This window comes from Colossoma macropomum, unplaced genomic scaffold (genome assembly GCF_904425465.1).
Source record: "Colossoma macropomum unplaced genomic scaffold, Colossoma_macropomum, whole genome shotgun sequence".
Lineage (NCBI taxonomy): Eukaryota > Metazoa > Chordata > Actinopteri > Characiformes > Serrasalmidae > Colossoma > Colossoma macropomum.
The window spans coordinates 29,137,039-29,154,493 of record NW_023494796.1 but is presented as its reverse complement, the minus strand read 5'-3'; positions in this window follow the sequence as shown (position 1 = coordinate 29,154,493).

Here is a 17,455-nt window from a genome sequence, read left to right as displayed (position 1 = left end):
CGGTCTGTGACCCTCTGCCCAGGTGCTACCAGTCTTAAATTTACTTTGTTCAATGTTCACTCTCTTACTAACAAAACTCCATTTGTTTATGAACTTGTCAATGTCCAATATCCACTGGCAATCTGATGTCTTATTGACACAACTATCCATACATTGCACAGGCCAGCAATGACCAGACTCAGCTCCTCTATATAAGCAAAATAATTGGCTCATCTTTCACATGAAGGGATTCAAAGCACGCTTGACCCCCAAATCATGCCCAAACTGAATATCTGTGAGAAATATCTGTCACGTAAAATAGAGCAACATGCTGTTTTAGTTTCTGCCTTCATTTGGAATTGTCCTTTCTCTTTCTCCTTTCAGTTGTGAGACACTATGCAGTTTTGCATTTGTGATAAAGTCCTAAGACAGCTGGAAAGACATCGCCAAATGAGTATAGAAAGTACAATAACATTGCTCAGGCTTCCTTTTGATAACATCACATGACAGGCATGTCTTGCATTTATTTTGGTAACATAAACTATTGTGTACAGTATCGACGTTGTTTAATCTACTGCAAAAAAGAGAACTAAAGAATAATATTTTATACACATTTGTTGACGGGAGGTATACATTTATAAGTTATCTAATTATTTAGACAGATTTTGTCATCATATTGAATAGAACAAAGTTTATGTCACTATTAAAAAGTCACACATCTAAGTAATTGCCTGTGGTGATTTGTATTAATTGTATTGATGTAACTAATGACTTATTAATGAAAGGTTATGTTGTTAATGAACAGGAAAACACCATGTATATCATTTATGACTATGAAAGCACTCATCAATTACATAAACTATAATGTAGGAACATTTGATGAATCTGATGAACTAATTTTATTCATAGCTGTAAATGGTGGGTTAACTATTTATTAAAGAAAGTTATTATAAAGTGTGTCCCAATATACAAATTCCCCAAGCTGGAAGCAATGGCCTTCTCAATGGCTAAATCATTTTATGAACTTCATTTATTCATCATTTATGGCACACATTTCCATTCAGTCGAACAGACTAGAGCCAGTATAAAAGGTCTATATGTCAACATAAAATTTAATTGTTCATCTAACAAAACTGAACATTGCAGTGCAATTTATTTGAGCTTCACTAGACTGGATTTCTCTTTGGACTGGTCAAAGAAATGCACAATGTTACTGTTACATATTAATGTTTGAGAAACCTGTATAAGCACTCATGGATTTCATTCTGACTTCTTCACAGCTCAATGGTGAGGTGACTTTTTTACAGAGTAGAATTTGAACAAGGCTCTTCTTATTCTGGGTTAAAGCAGCTCTGTTTGAAAATGACCAACACTGAGATGTGACTTTATTGAAAGATACATCTCATACAAACTTTCAGACCACTTGAAAGAAAGCAGAAAGGACAGTAAACACTGCAGGTTTGAATTTCTCTGCACATTTTTGAGTTGTCCCTGCTCCCAACACATCAGATCCAACTGATCAGCTCATTAAAAAGTCATTAGTGAAATGAAGTGGGTGTAATAAAGCAAGGAAAACACTAAAAATTGGAGGACAGTGGGCCTCCAGGACCAGGGTAGAGAAACACTTCTAAACCAATTGTGGCAGAAACATTGACACAACTAGGGTTCTCACCTTAGCCCTTGTAAAATTCCTAGCCAGTCGATCAGTTTTTATTTTTAGCTTTGTTCATGATGCAGCCTAAGGCAGAGATCAGTTCAGCTACAGAAACTAATCTTCTCAGTAATCATGTTGAAGTGCCTATTGCCTACATACACTATATTGTGATCTTAGTCTTGGGTGCAGCTGCTCAGCCATGGAAACCCATTTCGTGAAGCTCCTAACATGTTGTTATTTCGCTGATGTTGCTTCCAGAGGTAATTTGGAACTCTTTAGTGATGATTCAACAGAGGATAGACAGTGTGCACATCAGCACTCGGTGGTCCTGCTCTGTGAGTTTGCGTGGTCTACCGCTTTGTGGCTGAGCTGTTGTTGCTCCTAGACACTTCCATTTCACAATATTAGCACTTACAGTTGACAGGCAGATATAGCAGGACAGAAACTTCACAAACTGACAGGTGGCGAAGGTAGCATCCTATGACAGAGCCATGTTTAAAATCACTGAGCTCATCAGTATGACCCTCTACTGCCAGTGTTTGTCTATTGAGACTGCAAGGCTGTGTGCTTAATTTGATCCACCTGTTAGCAATGGGTGTGGCTGAAACACCTGAACCCAATAATTAGGAGGGGTGTCCCAATATGTTTGCCCATAAAGTGTATGCCACAAACAGTTTAGCTCTCCTCTGTTGAGGGACAGACCTGCATGTATCAAAAGCTTTGTGATTCATTAAGCAAACACCTTTTGAAAAATAATCCCAAATATTTAACTTTTGCGTCCAAAGTACATATCAACCCAGCATGTGAGTTCAATGATATGCATGTATAAAATGTGAAGTTTGAGAACAAACCACACAAGAATGCTGTTGGACTGTTTGAGATTAGAAATGAGACAAATTTGAATTCTTCTAGTTTTGCTTTACAGTCTCCAGTCCTCAGCCCATGCAAATGACGATGTGGCAGCTCCTCACAATTGGTTTGTCCGCTGGACTTTAAATTCTGATCCATGCTGACATAAAAATGTAACTGCGTGTAATATACGTCAGCATTCTTGTTGTGAGTCTCTGGTTCTATCACATCCCAAAGGCGCACTATTGGATTCGGATCTGGTGGCTGACGAGGCCACTGAAGTGCACTGAATCACTCACATATTCATGGAAGTCATTGAGATGATGGTACAGTACCTGATCTTGCTGGAAGTAGGTTGTGTTACAAGATGAGTAAATTTTGGCCATGAAAGGATGCGTGTGGTTAGGTTGTGGCGTTCAAACAATGCTCAAATAGTTTTAGGAGGCCCAATATGTGCCAATGAAGCACTCCCTACATCATTACACCACCAGCAGTGGCTTGAACTATTTCCACAAGGCAGGCTGGGTCCCTGGACTCTTGCTGTTTATATCAGATTCTGAGCTTGCCATCTTCATATCGCAGTAGAAATTGAGATTAATTAGATTTGGCAGTGTTTTTGCAGCTTCAGCGAGCCTGTGCCCACTATGGCCTCAGATTCCTGCCCTTGTTGTAAAGGTTTAATCTGTGTATGTTATGAAACACTATATTTCGATGAGATTCTGAAACAAGAAGTCTTTTGTCATTTATTCCTGCTATGGTTGACTCTGGAGCAGCTGTGCTGAATTGTTCACTTTCATGTGAATGTTGATGTACTGTAAGTAACTTTTCATCTATAAAAGAGTGTAAAACCGTTAATGTACATCATTCTATGGAGATTTTGTCCTTTTTAGTGTAAGACAGTGCTTCCAGATAACTACTATATTCTACAACACCCAAATTAATTTCATTAATCACTTATCTTACCTGTTTTATTTCAAATGTGGTCAGAGATTTCTTAATATATCTTATATGGAAATACTGACCGGAGAAGTTTGTATATGAATATGGAATATTCCACAGGGGTGATCTCACTGCTGTGCACACCCACCTCTCTCGCAGACGTTTGAAGGCCTTGTGTGAAACAGTGACATGTTTATGTAGAAGAATCCAATTTTGGGAATCAAAATTTCATATCTGGCTTCTAGTGTTCTAATTTAACAGATTCTCTAGTTTAGTTTGATGGGTAATATGTAGGCTAGTTTCAAACATACAGGCTAAACAATCTAGCAATCTCATGACTGACCAGAATGGGTCTGTTACCACCTTCCCCTGTAGTGGGTTACTTACTCATTTTATATAATAGTTTGAAAGGTATAGCGTAAACAATTAATACAAGGTGACTCTGAGTTTTTTTTTTTTGCACAGAGCTCTTTTGGCTCCTGCTGTAGCCTGTTGATCATGAGAGCACGCAAACCATCATCAGCAAAGTGTTGGGCAGAAAATGTACATGCACCACTATTAGGGGAACCATAGCATGCAAAATAAAACTCACATCTCATTTCTGAGAAATGCAAAATTCCCCCAGCTTCCACCAAACCACAAAAACATTTATTTATCTGATAGTCACAGAAGAAGCTCCACTATTCTACTCCCTGATACCATTCAGGTAAGACTGCTGCTGAACTGCAGGCTTATATTTGTGATTTATGGAATCCAAAACAAGTGTAGTTACAGGTAAATGCCATGATAGCACTAAACTGTAAGAGCATTAATTGACAGTAATGATAAAAATAACCAAATGGGTAAAAAATAACAATACAAAACAGTAAATCATGTCATGACACTTGATTGTACAGTTTGTGTATAGCAGTCTACATATTGTCCTAAGTGCCACAGCATTGACACACATGTGCACACGCTGGCTAGGTAGGGGCAATGATCATGCTATGTTTCACAACAATGTTTCACTTTTTATTGACTAAAGCATGAACAGACTGCGACAATAGTGTAGTAGCCAGTAGTCAACCCTCCTCTTGGAGACCTTTCCAACAGTAGTTCCAACCCACATCTCATATTGTTGTTTTCAGAACTTTGTATCTACAATGAGGTAAACTTATAATGGTAGTTAATTACTTGGAGGAAAATATTTTTACATTTTGTTTTCAAATTATGTAAAAAAAAACACATGATCTCTGGTCAAACTCAGTCACATATCCAGAAACGTGATTTGAGTCAGATTGAAAACACCTACAAATATGGCTTGAAACTAATTGAAAGAAGTCAGATTTCCTGTGCCTTTTTGCCATTCAGACTGCAGAAAGTCTGTCCTGCTCAAATCAGATATGCTGAAAAATCAGATTTGAGCTGCCAGTCTGAACAAGGCCTGACTCGTTCACTGACGCCACCATTCTCATTGCAGGTTTGTTTTGCCTGACGGAGGAAGGAGTGGTTAGAGACGACTGTGATTGGCTGAGAGGTGTGTCGGTCATCATTTTGCAAAAGGTCCGTTATGCAGTTTTGATAAATAAGTGGACTTGGCCTCTAATCTGGGGTGCAGTCTTTCCCTAGCCATAGTGTTTCAACATTGTAGTGCAGAATAAAATGATCATTTACTGTTTATATTCATGCTCACTGTGTGAATCACTCACTCATTATCTGTCTTTTCATTTTGTTAAAAAGGCATCACCATGAGTTATACCTATGATGAAGAGAGATATTATTCCTATGAAGGCCCTCTTCTGCAAATTCCTACTGCAATTGGGATTGCGTCCTCATTCTTCCTCATTGCCGGCCTGTGTGTGGGAATTCCAGCTCTCATCTGGTCTCTCCACTCTCTGTATGTTTGCCGCAAGAATGGAGGCCGAATCTCAGTCTTCATCGTCTTCCTCCTCCTTAACCTCCTTCTTCAGTCAGCCTTTAGTCCACCTGCAATAATGTTTAATCTAGAGATCCCCTCTAGGTCAAGAGGCTGTTACTGGACCATTATTCTCTTTATTATGACTGAGTTCTGTGGGCTCTATCTGCACCAGCTTGTGGCGCTAGAGAGCATATTATATCTGAGACATCCAGTCTACACTGCAGACCTTTTCTCTCTGCCATGTTCAGTCACTCTTTCTATCTCTGTTTACCTCTTTGCTTTTGCCTGTACTGTTATGTATGAAGGGATTGCATTCTGTCTACCATTATTTGGAATATTAATGATTACTTTCATTCTCACCTTTAAAGCCTTTCCTTCACATCACAACACGGTGACAGACCGAAGGCCAAGAAAGTGGGTGCTTGCTGTTGCCATGGTTACATTGATTGTTCTCTATTTGCCCAGTTTGGTGATCCTGTACTTACATTTACTTAATGACCGATTTAGTTTTATTATGTTGGGGCTGCACTGCATGTTACCCTCAGCATGACACATTTGAGACTGATCTCTGACACACTGCTGTGTGTGTTGGTGTGCAAAAAGGTTCTCGCAGTTCAGCCTGTAACACACGCAGGGCCCAACTCTGTCATCTGAAACTGTAGAAGTCTCGCAAAATGTTGCTTCAAAGTACGATAAAAAAATGCAGTGACAGTACAGCTGATGTGCTGTGAATTCAGTTGACCGTGACTGTAAAATCAGGGCATCGCAAGTTGCCTTGATGTGCAATTGTATGCAAAAGTTTGAATATACCTGATCAAATTATACATTTTGTTGATTTTCTAAGTGAAAAATGTTAACACATCCTCTAAACAGAACAAACTAAAATATGGCATTTTTTATGCATTTTTTGAACAGGCCACATTTTATGTTTCTATTTCCAATGTATTAAATTCAGCAAGTAAACAGTAACTGTGTATTAAAATTTATGTACAATTGTATTTTTTTTAACTCAAATGAAATGCATAAAAGTTTTTTTTACATGTTTAATATTTTCTCTCTTTTTTGTTTTGTAAACAACTCTCTACAAGTCATTTTTGTGTGTAGATTGAACATCTATTGATTTGTATTTGTAATTAGAGTAAAAAAAAAGAGAAAACACTGATGATTTCAATGCTGTTTCATTTTCCTTCTGGTTTTAAAATGAAATAAATGAGACTCTTTCTGGACCAATAGCACTTTTCTTTATTTCTACCAGTCCCAATATATACAGCATTGTGCAAAAGTCTTATAAAAGTGGCTGGATGAGTGATGATCCCTGTTCAGGGCTGCCATGTTGCTTTTATAGTTTTCAGTAAAATGTTGAAAAACCAGAATGCATGAAAAATTGTTATGAATAGTGAGCATTTCACCCATAACACTAAATAATACAGCATTTAAACCAGCTTCAGTAACAAACTGCTGGTACTTTCACTGATGAGTTCTCACAGTGAAGTGGCTGGGTGTGTGTGACTCCGCCCCCCAGAAATCTCTAATTAACCTGTTAAATATGCAGGTGTTAATTTTTCACTTAATATGAGATTTAAACATCGACAAAGCGTGCAGAGATTCAGCAGAGTTTACTGAGTCGGATAAACAAAATCATTTACAAAACAAAAGTCTTCTGCACATTTCCTCTCTCTCTCTCTCTCTCTCTCTCTCTCTCCGTTTTAATAAACAACATCACTGACTGTGTGTATCATTTAGAGATGGAGGGATAGAGAGTCAGTCTGCTGTGTTTCTGAGTCAGCGTGCACAGTCTAGACACAAATGGAACACTGACAATCGATGATGTCACAATGGGGGAACTCAAGGCAATGATGTCACAATGGGGGGCTCCAGGCAGTGATGTCACAATGGGGGGTTCCAGGCGGTGATGTCATAGTCAGGGATTCCGGGCAGCATATAAATAGAAGAGACAGCTAATCAGCCATTCATAATGATAATGAGCTGCTGAAGGTGAGCTGCGATTCGGTTCCTCTGATTCTGATTCTTTTACTGATTCTTATTAATGTGGAATCCAAACCTCCATCTTTAAACCATCATTCACTTTAATGCTTTCTCTGATTCTGATATTAATATTGTGACACGCAAACATTTGTAATAATAATAATAACAATAACAACATTAATAATAATAATAATAATAATGATAATAATAATTATAATAATAATAATAGCTGCCTTAGTATTTAAATGTTTAAATGTTCAATAATATTTAGTTTTTATATTATTATTATTACTACTTTTATTTATTATTGATACAATTATGTGCATATTGACGAGATCATTTACAGCATTGTGGATTTATTTAAGAAGAAGGTACGACTTGACAAATCTGGTTCATCTGAGGTACATGAAGCCAGACCATCAAGTGATCAGAGCATTGACAGTGTTATCGATATACAAAAACATCATGAAGTCAGCAGCTCTCACTCTTCTCCAGTCCTCAAAGAGCCTGAAGACAACATACTCACAGGCAAGTCTAAGAGATTTCTGACTAAGGTCATTCAGGTGGTGAGCGATCTTCTGGTCAAGAGTGATCCATGCACATCTTCAACATTTGAATTTTCATCCAAAGATGCTCATGATGTTGCTGTTAATATTGCAGGACAAGTTGTTGAAACCTTGGACAAACTTGTAGAGTAAAGTGTGATTGACAGTACAAGTGGTTCTGACACAATAATGAGGTCACTTCAAGTGTCCACACATGCTCTAAACAGATCTGGTCTTTCAGAGGGGAGGCTTCCTTCAGCCCCCTTTAACTTGTTCAGAAGGGTGCATGGCTATCTTCAGGCTCTTTTTTGACATCTGTCCACATTTCAGACACCTCTGTGAAATGTGAAGACCAAACAGCTGCTTCCATACATGATGTTCCAGTCTCTGATCTACTGCTGTCTAGAGATCATAGTGATTCCCAGATAGATGATCTCACAATAACAAGCACCAACAGCATTATTGGTGAGATTGTTCAGCTTTATCACTCAGCTGAATCCTCTGAGTGCCTCGTACCAGCTGGAGACAAAGATTCAGAGGCAATACATGGAATAATTCAGGGTTTGGGAGGAAATTTGAGAGCAAGCAGCCCATCTCCTAAAAGTGGTTCATCAGTCAGAGATCTAGGAGAGTGTAAAGACACATCATTCTCTAACTTAGACTCTGAACTCAAAGTAGATCCTGTTTTTTTCCTCGGTGCTTCTAGTAGCATCCAGAGAGGAGTGCAAAAGAAGGTTTTTGGATTTTTTTGGGCTCCGAGAGTCATTTTCAGCACAGGTTAAGTCTACAACAGAAGCAGAGATGTCATTGTCAAGATTGTGGAGTTATATAAGAGTGAGCTTCTTCTGTCAAAACCAAGCTCTTTCAAAGTGTCTCAAATTAGCCATTCCATGAGTTTACATTCAATGTTTCCACATGATCACGATATTCCTGAGGAAGAAAAGGTCCATGACATCTGCAGTTCTAGCTCCAAATAAATGTCAGACAAAATGAAGACAGTTAAACCTAAAGAGTTCCTCAATGAGGCTGTTCAGGTAGTGAACAATATTATACTTAAGAGAGTTGCCTCACCGATTTCACTGGATGAATTCAGTCAGTGTTCTTTGAATTCCACTCAAGGAACATCCAGTAAACCTCTCTTGTCTGAAAGCTTGACAGATTTAGAAAGTGCTGCTAGTCCTATTGCAGATACAGCTGTTGATGTCTCCGACAGTTATGATGGCCAAAATTCTTTGGCTTCTACTAGAGGAACGTCCACCACCCCTATCCTCAGCTCAACAGATTTAGATAGTGCTGCTATCTCTATTGCAGAAACCATCATTGATGCTTTAGACAGATGTGTCAACTCTAAGCATTCAGACATGGCAGCAGTCAAAAGCCATTCTGAAATGCTGAGTGGTCAGAAACTTCTCAAGCACCTCCATCACCATGATCCCCACTGAACCTGAAATATCTGAGAAGTCAACTTATTCAAGCCCACTCTTCATTTTCAGGAAAGTGAAAAATCTTCTTAATGATCTCTTCACTGGCTTGGGTAAATTTAGATTTGATCCCAAATGTACAAGAGAGAACATTCCCTCTACCACAATGTCATTGCTGAAGGACACCATTTCAGATATCATTGAGAAAGAGTCCATATCACCATGGTCCATGGCTAGCAACAAGTCTGGCTCAAAGATTGAGAGCATTTCTCTGTCTTCCATTATGAATGATCTTAAGTCTTCAAAAAGTGAAAAAACTGCAAGTCCACTCAGACAAAAGTCTCCTAAGGATTACACCCAACTATATAAAGTTCGGTCTGCATTGAATGAGAACCAAATCAGTCTTGATTTATGCACAAATGAGGTCATCTCTAAAATTGTTGATTTGTACTGCAGTGAATTCACAGAGATTCTTTCAGAAGAGAGCATCCAGAGTCTCACGTCTGACTGCTTCCGTGTTATATCCAAACGTTTAGTACATGATGTTCTTTTAAGACTGGTAGAATCATTCCCTGAAGAGAAACCCAAGAACCCAAGAAGTGCAACATCTGTCGATTCAGAAGTGTCTGTCAGAAGACCATCATCAACACTGATGAAGTGTCTGAACTCTTCAGTCTCTGAAATCGCAAGATATGTTTGCACTGAATTCCAAGCGTTTTTAGAGAATCTACAAACATCTGAGTCGATCACATCTGATCATGTGCATTTGTTTGCTCGTTCTCATTTATTCAGAGATGTGCAACATAAAGTGAACAATTTTTTCACTTCATTCGATATGTCTGATAAATCAGACACCAGCAGCACAACAAAGAAAATGAGACAATCCTCATGTAAAATGTGGACCACATCATCCACATCAACAACAGCTGAGAGTGAAGCTGCTAGTGTATGTTCCTCTGCTGAATCAGAGAGATCCACTAACAATGAGAACGGTGTCATTTCTGCTGCAGATAGAGCCCAACCTCAGCTTCAACAACCCCCTGCTACAGACCAGCCGAGACATCTCTTATCTGATGAGACCATCTGCTTCATCTCTCTCATGAAGCTGGCTCAACAAATTTAAGGTCAGAACTTCTTGGAAATGTGATTGGACCATCACATGCTTGAAGAAGCACCTCAGATTCTGTGATAGAAACATCACGGGTGAGGAAACTGCTGAGGGATCCTATCCAGGTTCCTTTAGCTCTGGTCAACACTTTAGTAGAGGAGTCTGTTAAGAGTTTGCATAATGATGAAATCATTATGTTCAACTGGTGAAATCTCTGGCACAAAGGACGATCCACTGATGTTGCTAGTGAAGCCTGAACAAATGGACTTGGAGAGAATTCATCACATTTCCAGAACGGATTTTGCATCACCGGCACACTTAAGCATGATTGCCAATGATGTTGTGAGAGAGACGTTGGTGTCTGTGCAGCCAGTTTCTGATAGCAAATGATGGATATTCGTAGTAAGGATGCGCAGGGCCACTCAGTGTTTCCCAACCCTGGTTCTGGAGAAACTTAACAACAGTAGTTGACGAATACAGCCCTGTTGCATTTGCAGTTGCATTTTCACTGTCAGTGAAGCACTCCTGTCAATCAAACACTGTGGGTGAGACGTCAGGAGGGGCTTTTAAGTGTGACGTGTGTTTTTAATAGCAAGTGATGAGTTTAACTTTGCCGATTCTGGTGCAGAGATCTGGTGCAGAGCTAGATGCTTGTTAACATATGACGCTAGTAACAGAAACTTCTGCTTGTGACATTTTACCACTCGCTCACCAGGCCGAGGAAAATTCCATCCAAGGTGATTTTTACGTGGAAGTGATTCTTGACTTTCTAGGAGAGCTCATGGCTGCACAGACACCAATGTTAGTGACACCGTGATGCTCCCAGGACTGTCGTCTGGGTCTGGTTCAAAATCATCCTATTGTTAAGTTTCTCCAGAACCAGGGTTGGCTAACACTGCACTTACCCAGAGTGGCCCTGCGCATCCTTACTACGAATATCCATCATTTGCTATCAGAAACTAGTGACTGGTTGAACATGAATTATGTCTTAATGCACTTTCACATTGGAAATACAATTGTAAATTTGCATTTGAAGTCCAGAATGTGCCGCCATGTATACACTAGCATAAATAAATACCCTTTTCAGCACAAAACTGTGTGTATGTGTTAATTTATTTATATGGCTACATTTACTCTCATTAGTTAGGATAAACCAATGAAAGCTGTTTTAGTGAACTCTCACAAGACCTTCTTAATATGTAAGTGTATTATTTTCTACATTTATAAATTCTTTGGAAACTAAACTCTATAAAACATAAGAAAAATGTGTCATGTTTAAAATGAGAAAAGCTTTAATGGTGGAATTGAACAGTTCATTGATTGAACAACTCAATCAATCCGAGCGTCTGACTGTTGATCCATTCTGAGAATTTGTCGATTGACTCTTAAACTTGTTCAAATCTGGAGTTTCACCAAATTTACATCGATGATGACCAGAATCGATGCCTTCTGTCTGATATCATGTTTTCTATCACTGTAAAAAAATGCAGAAGTCTTTCTTTATTGTTAGAAACACTGGGATTTTTCCTCACAAGCTCATTCAAAGAGCAATTAGGACTGATAAGTGCTTGTTAGTGATTTGCTCAATCAGTGTAATTATAAAAAGGGACTGACCTATAACTCATTCATTTTCATGGAGGCTTTTTTTTATAAATTGTTACACAAATTAAATAAAATGTTAGAAACTTTCAGCTGTTAATAACATTCTTTTCATATCAAATACTTGCAACAACAGCATTGAGAAATCACATGATTGACAGAGAAAAGCAGATTAAACATAAGAAACAGAAATTTATCATCAGTAACTAATTTATGAACTTGTAAATGCAATTGATTTTGTTAATCAGACCTTCAAAAGCATCTGGATGGTCATCAAGATCAAATGGACAGAATTAGGGCTGCAATAAACTGCAGAATTATCACCAATGAATATTCTATATTGAACATATTGTTTGTTGTTATCATTTAAAAAAAATTGACATGGTGATCATAATTTTGTTGTAGCATTTATTTATATATTTATTTATTTTGCTGAGAACACTTTACTTGAAGTCTGCTACATGACAAAAACATGTAATGGTGGGTTATTATGACCAATATGGTCCTGTAATATAACAGTATGATATCATCATCAGTAACTGTGAGAGATGCTGTATTGTTTACTGTCATATGCTAATTTTTGCTAAGTGCTCTCTAGTAATCATGACTGCAGGTGGCAAACTACCAATTACATAACCTGCAGGGGGCAAATTGTTTAATGACCCAATGCCCCAGGGAGCAGATTACTTCCTCTCCACTCTCTATCAGTCATTCCTCTGATATAGAGGTTCTGTGTGAAACGTCACTATCATTATATTGTTCTGGTGTTTTTTTACATGTTGTAAATGAACTGAGCAGTAATGTACACTTAAAAATGTTCCAGCTTAGACATCATTCATAACTGACACCACCAACATCTGTCCTGGAGTTCAAGCTGAGAAAACTTACTGTGTCTTGCCTACTGACTACTGACACATAGAGCCCACTCCTGTCATCATGAGCTGCTTTGAGCAGTTGGTAATTATACATAAAGAGTCTTCCTTCCACACTGGATCCATTTCAGTTTACACATCACCCTAACCGGTCTACAGCGGACGCCATATCCTTTGCCGTATGTATAATATACCAGGATTCAACTGCAGAGGCAAATGTTCAGGCATAGCAAGCTCAGCTTTCCAATAAGTTGCTGTGGTATGATTGTGCTCATTAGTGTTCATTAGTGAAGGCAATAATCATGCACTGAACATTTAAAGAACCATCTGGATGCAAACACTGAACTTGAAATGAATCTTTGCTTGGTTAAATGGTTCTTCTTTATTATAGAAAACCAGTTGTATATGGTTCCATAAAGAAATGGTTTCCTTTATGTGGAGAGCCTTTTTGATATTATAAAGAACAATTTTTACTACAGGTGTACTGTTTGAAAGTTTGTGGTCACATCCTACATTAATAATTTGTGTTATTTTGCATACATGCATAACACATACTATGAGACGTTTACTATTACAAACTATTCGGAAATAAAAAAAGCATTTTAAGAAGTTTAATTCAGCATAAACATTCAGCAGTTACATTCAGGTACCTCCTTTCTGCTGCCATTCATGATGGAATGCAAAATTTGAGGAATCTTCAAGGTTTGACAAAAGAAGTTAGCTAACATACCTAGCTAGTATATACACCATCTTATGGCCAATAATTACTGAGCTTATGTTACACTTCAGTGCTGGACTGAGAATAGTCCACCAACCAAAAATAGCGTCCTGTGGGCAGCATCCTGTGGGCACTGATGAAGGACTAGAGGATGACCAACGCAAACTGTGCAGTAGCAGATGAGCTATCGTCTCTGACTTTACATCTACAAGGTGGACTGACAAGGTAGGAGTGTCTAATAGAGTGGACAGTGAGTGGACACAGTGTTTAAAGACTCCAGCAGCACTGCTGTGTCTGATCTACTCATACCAGCACAACACACACTAACACACCACCAACATGTCAGTGTCACTGCTGAGAATGACCCACCACCCAAATAATACCTGCTCTGTGGTGGTCCTGTGGGGGTCCTGACCACCGAAGAACAGGGTAACAAAGTATGCAGAGAAACGGATGGACTTGCGTGGCTTCCTGGTTTTTATGAATTTGCTTTGTGTGTATTGACCTCTACCTGCTGAATGTTGAATTGTCCCAAATAGCACCACACATGCGTCATGTATCATCTGCCTAAGATTTGATGTTTGTAAAACAATGTGTTTTTCATAATGTATCTGTAACTCATAATAAATTTCTTTAGTTATGTATATTTACACATGAGATAAATGCAAAATTAGCTTTTGATTGTCATTTGCGTGTCAAAAAAATGCCACTACCAAAACAAACTGTCTGTCTGATATTGACATACTGGTTTCAGTAGCGACATTGTTATAAATTCCTCATTTCTTTTCAATAATAATGCTTCGTGCTCTGTATAACAGGGTCGTCACTAGACCCAATTTACTGGTGCACTTGTCCTGGTAAAATATTGCAGTGCTCCACTATAATCACAGGAAAAAGTATCTTTAACGTTTCCCATTATAACTTTGACTGAACTACATTTTCCATGATGTCCAACGTCTTTCCTTTGATGGGGTTTTAGTTTCCATAGCCAGGCTTTATGGTCACTCTTCTCAGTAAGGAGCTACCAGTAGGTGGACATATGCAAGTAACAGCACATACATGTGCTGTTACTTGCATATGTCCACCAGTAGTTCTATTAAAGTGAACCAGCTACAAATGACCCCAGTGCTGTCTGTGTCCACAATGTAAGCACATTTTAAAGGGAACTTGGTTCTCTTTCACATTGATGTGAACTCAGATCACTTGTTGACATCAGAACTCATTTATAAGTTAGATTCTACCTGAGTAACGCCGAAATATGAGTAGTGTTGTTCAACTTCATCATATAATAGATCTGACAAGTCAAACTATGTTTGGCCTTCAGTAGCCCTGAGCACTGCATTTGGCCTTTCGGGGTTTAGGCATGAGGAAATACAGTGCTCATGGCTATTGAAGGCCTGCTAGTGACACTCCCAACATATGAAAAACCATTAAAAAGCCCCCCCCCCAAAAAAAACAAACCAAAACAGCAGCAGGCAGAGAGCAGTAAAGCAGCAAGACTCAGAAACTATCAACACACCGGAGACTTCATACAGCTTGCGACAACTGAGCTGTGGTTAAATAGGGAGCAGAATGAAGATCAGGTGAGGGGCGGAGCCAGTGATCAGTAAGCAGGTGACACTAAGCAGGCAGAGAGGAGGGGGGCAGACCTTGGAGTGTGGCATTAAGTGTAGATGTTTTAAAAAATGGGAGCTGGGTTTAAATGTTACAGAGCCACAAAAGCATGCTGTATGAGTTGACTTTAAACACTAATAACTACTTACAAGGAAAAAATCTGTGTATTTTATTTAACATACTATATTTGTCACAGACATATTTTTCTCTAAATATCTCCCACACAGAAATGAACCTTTTCACCCCCTTTAATTCCTGCTTCACCATTTCATCTCAGTATTCTCCTTTTTAAGAAGCGAAGCATCTCCTGGACCTGGCTTGTAACTCACTCACCAACATTTAAAGCAACATTTTGCGAGAATTGCTGTCGTAAATACAAGTTGCGGTTTGAGCGCCCCCACATGGAAAGCTGTGCTTTTGTTGATGAGCTGAAGGATACAGAATTCAGCTTCCCTTCATATGCATGTGCATCACGCAGGCATATGTACGCTACATGTTACACTCGTAATGTCTATGTTTCTATGTGTAAATAACCGAAATGGTGAGTGTAATCTGCAGCATCCATATGCCTGCGTCACGCACATGCACATGAGGTGGAGTCAGATTCTGTTGAGGAATCAGAATTCAGCACACAAACACCAGAAGAGAAAGAACCATGCCGACTTAACAATATACAGTAATATTAAAGGATTTAATTACAGGAGGTTACAAGCTTTCAAGGCTTATTTGGGGTGAGATTGACAAAGACTGGCCAAACATTTTGGTGTGAGATGAATTTATTTGTTTGCATGCTAGCCTGAGACTTTTGGCCTTCAGAAAAACTAAAAAACTCTGTGATAAAGGGATGACACATATGGTTACAGCCCACGTTGCAATCTATCATCAAGAACATTGGCAGGGATGACCACTCGCTGTGGAACTTTCATTGTTTTCCCCTTGGCCGTGCATTAGATTTGCATCCTTTTATCTCTTTTAGCTCCCACCAATGAGTAAAAGCCAGTCTGATATTTACTCTTGCCTGGTCTCTTGCTCAGTCTCTCTCTTCTTCTCTACCTCATTTCCTCCGACAACATCTTCTTTGGTCTGTTCACAGTTTCTGCCATGATGTCCACGTTGTGAATACTGAGATAGCTTCTTCTTATAGCTAAATGGCGAGCCATAGATGCTAGTGTGTTACGTGGTGCTGTAAAACGTTATGCAGTTCTCATGGGAGGTGTCGTGCCGCTCCTCCAAAGTTACATTGCGCTATAGCGCTTAATACTAATGTGCCAGTTATTTTAAGGTAAAATTGCTACATAATGTTGCTTTAACAAGATTGTCCATAAGGGGGAGCTTCTGGCACTCTATGTCTGTGTGCATCCAGATCAGCAAGATGACCTATGTTTGCAGCATGTATGTTTGCATTTATAAATCAGTATTTACTTCTTTATTGTGTCTAATCAGACACTGTAGGTTTGCGAATGCAGGAAACATTCAATGTTGCTGCTGCTGCAAAACCAAAACCATTTACTCACCTCAATCTAGGAGTGTTCATTGGTATGTTGAGCTTATTTGCTAGGTTGTGCAACAACCTTGTGTTAGCTAAAATGTGGACATGTGAGAAGTGCATGCTTTCTCTGACTTTATGGATTATATAAAGGTGATTTCGAGAGCTTTGCTTAGTCCTCAAATTATTGTTAAAACCTCAAATTTCTCCCAGAGCTTCTCTGCATCCATGTATTCTACTTTCAATAGCTTAGTTGGTGATAGAAGGGGACTTTCCTGTTTGCATAACATTTTACACTTTGCAAGGGACAAGCTACTTCTACATTTGCTCAAGGATGTATTGATGTAACTCAGCTGCAACGCAGGTGTTTTAACAGTATCTTGGGAAATGACAGAAAGGGAGGAGGTGACGCTAAAATACACTGGCGTATTATAACATGTGATCTGCTATGTTTTGCATGTACACTGATCAAACACTTCATTAGCTTCACCTCTTTGTATTTACACTCTTTCCATTTTCCAGCTCCACTGATAATATAGGAGCACTTTGTAGTTCTACAGTGACAGACTATAGTCCATCTATTTCACTTGTTTCTCTTGCATACTTTGTTAGGCCTCTTTTACTCTGTTCTTCAATGGTCAAGATCCCAACAGGACCAGAGCAGGTATTATTTGGGTGGTGGGTCATTCTCAGCACTGATGTAGTGGGGCGTGTTAGTGTGTGTTGCAGTGGTACATGTTAACGTGACACAACAGCATTACTGGTGCACAACTGCAACTTCCAGCTGT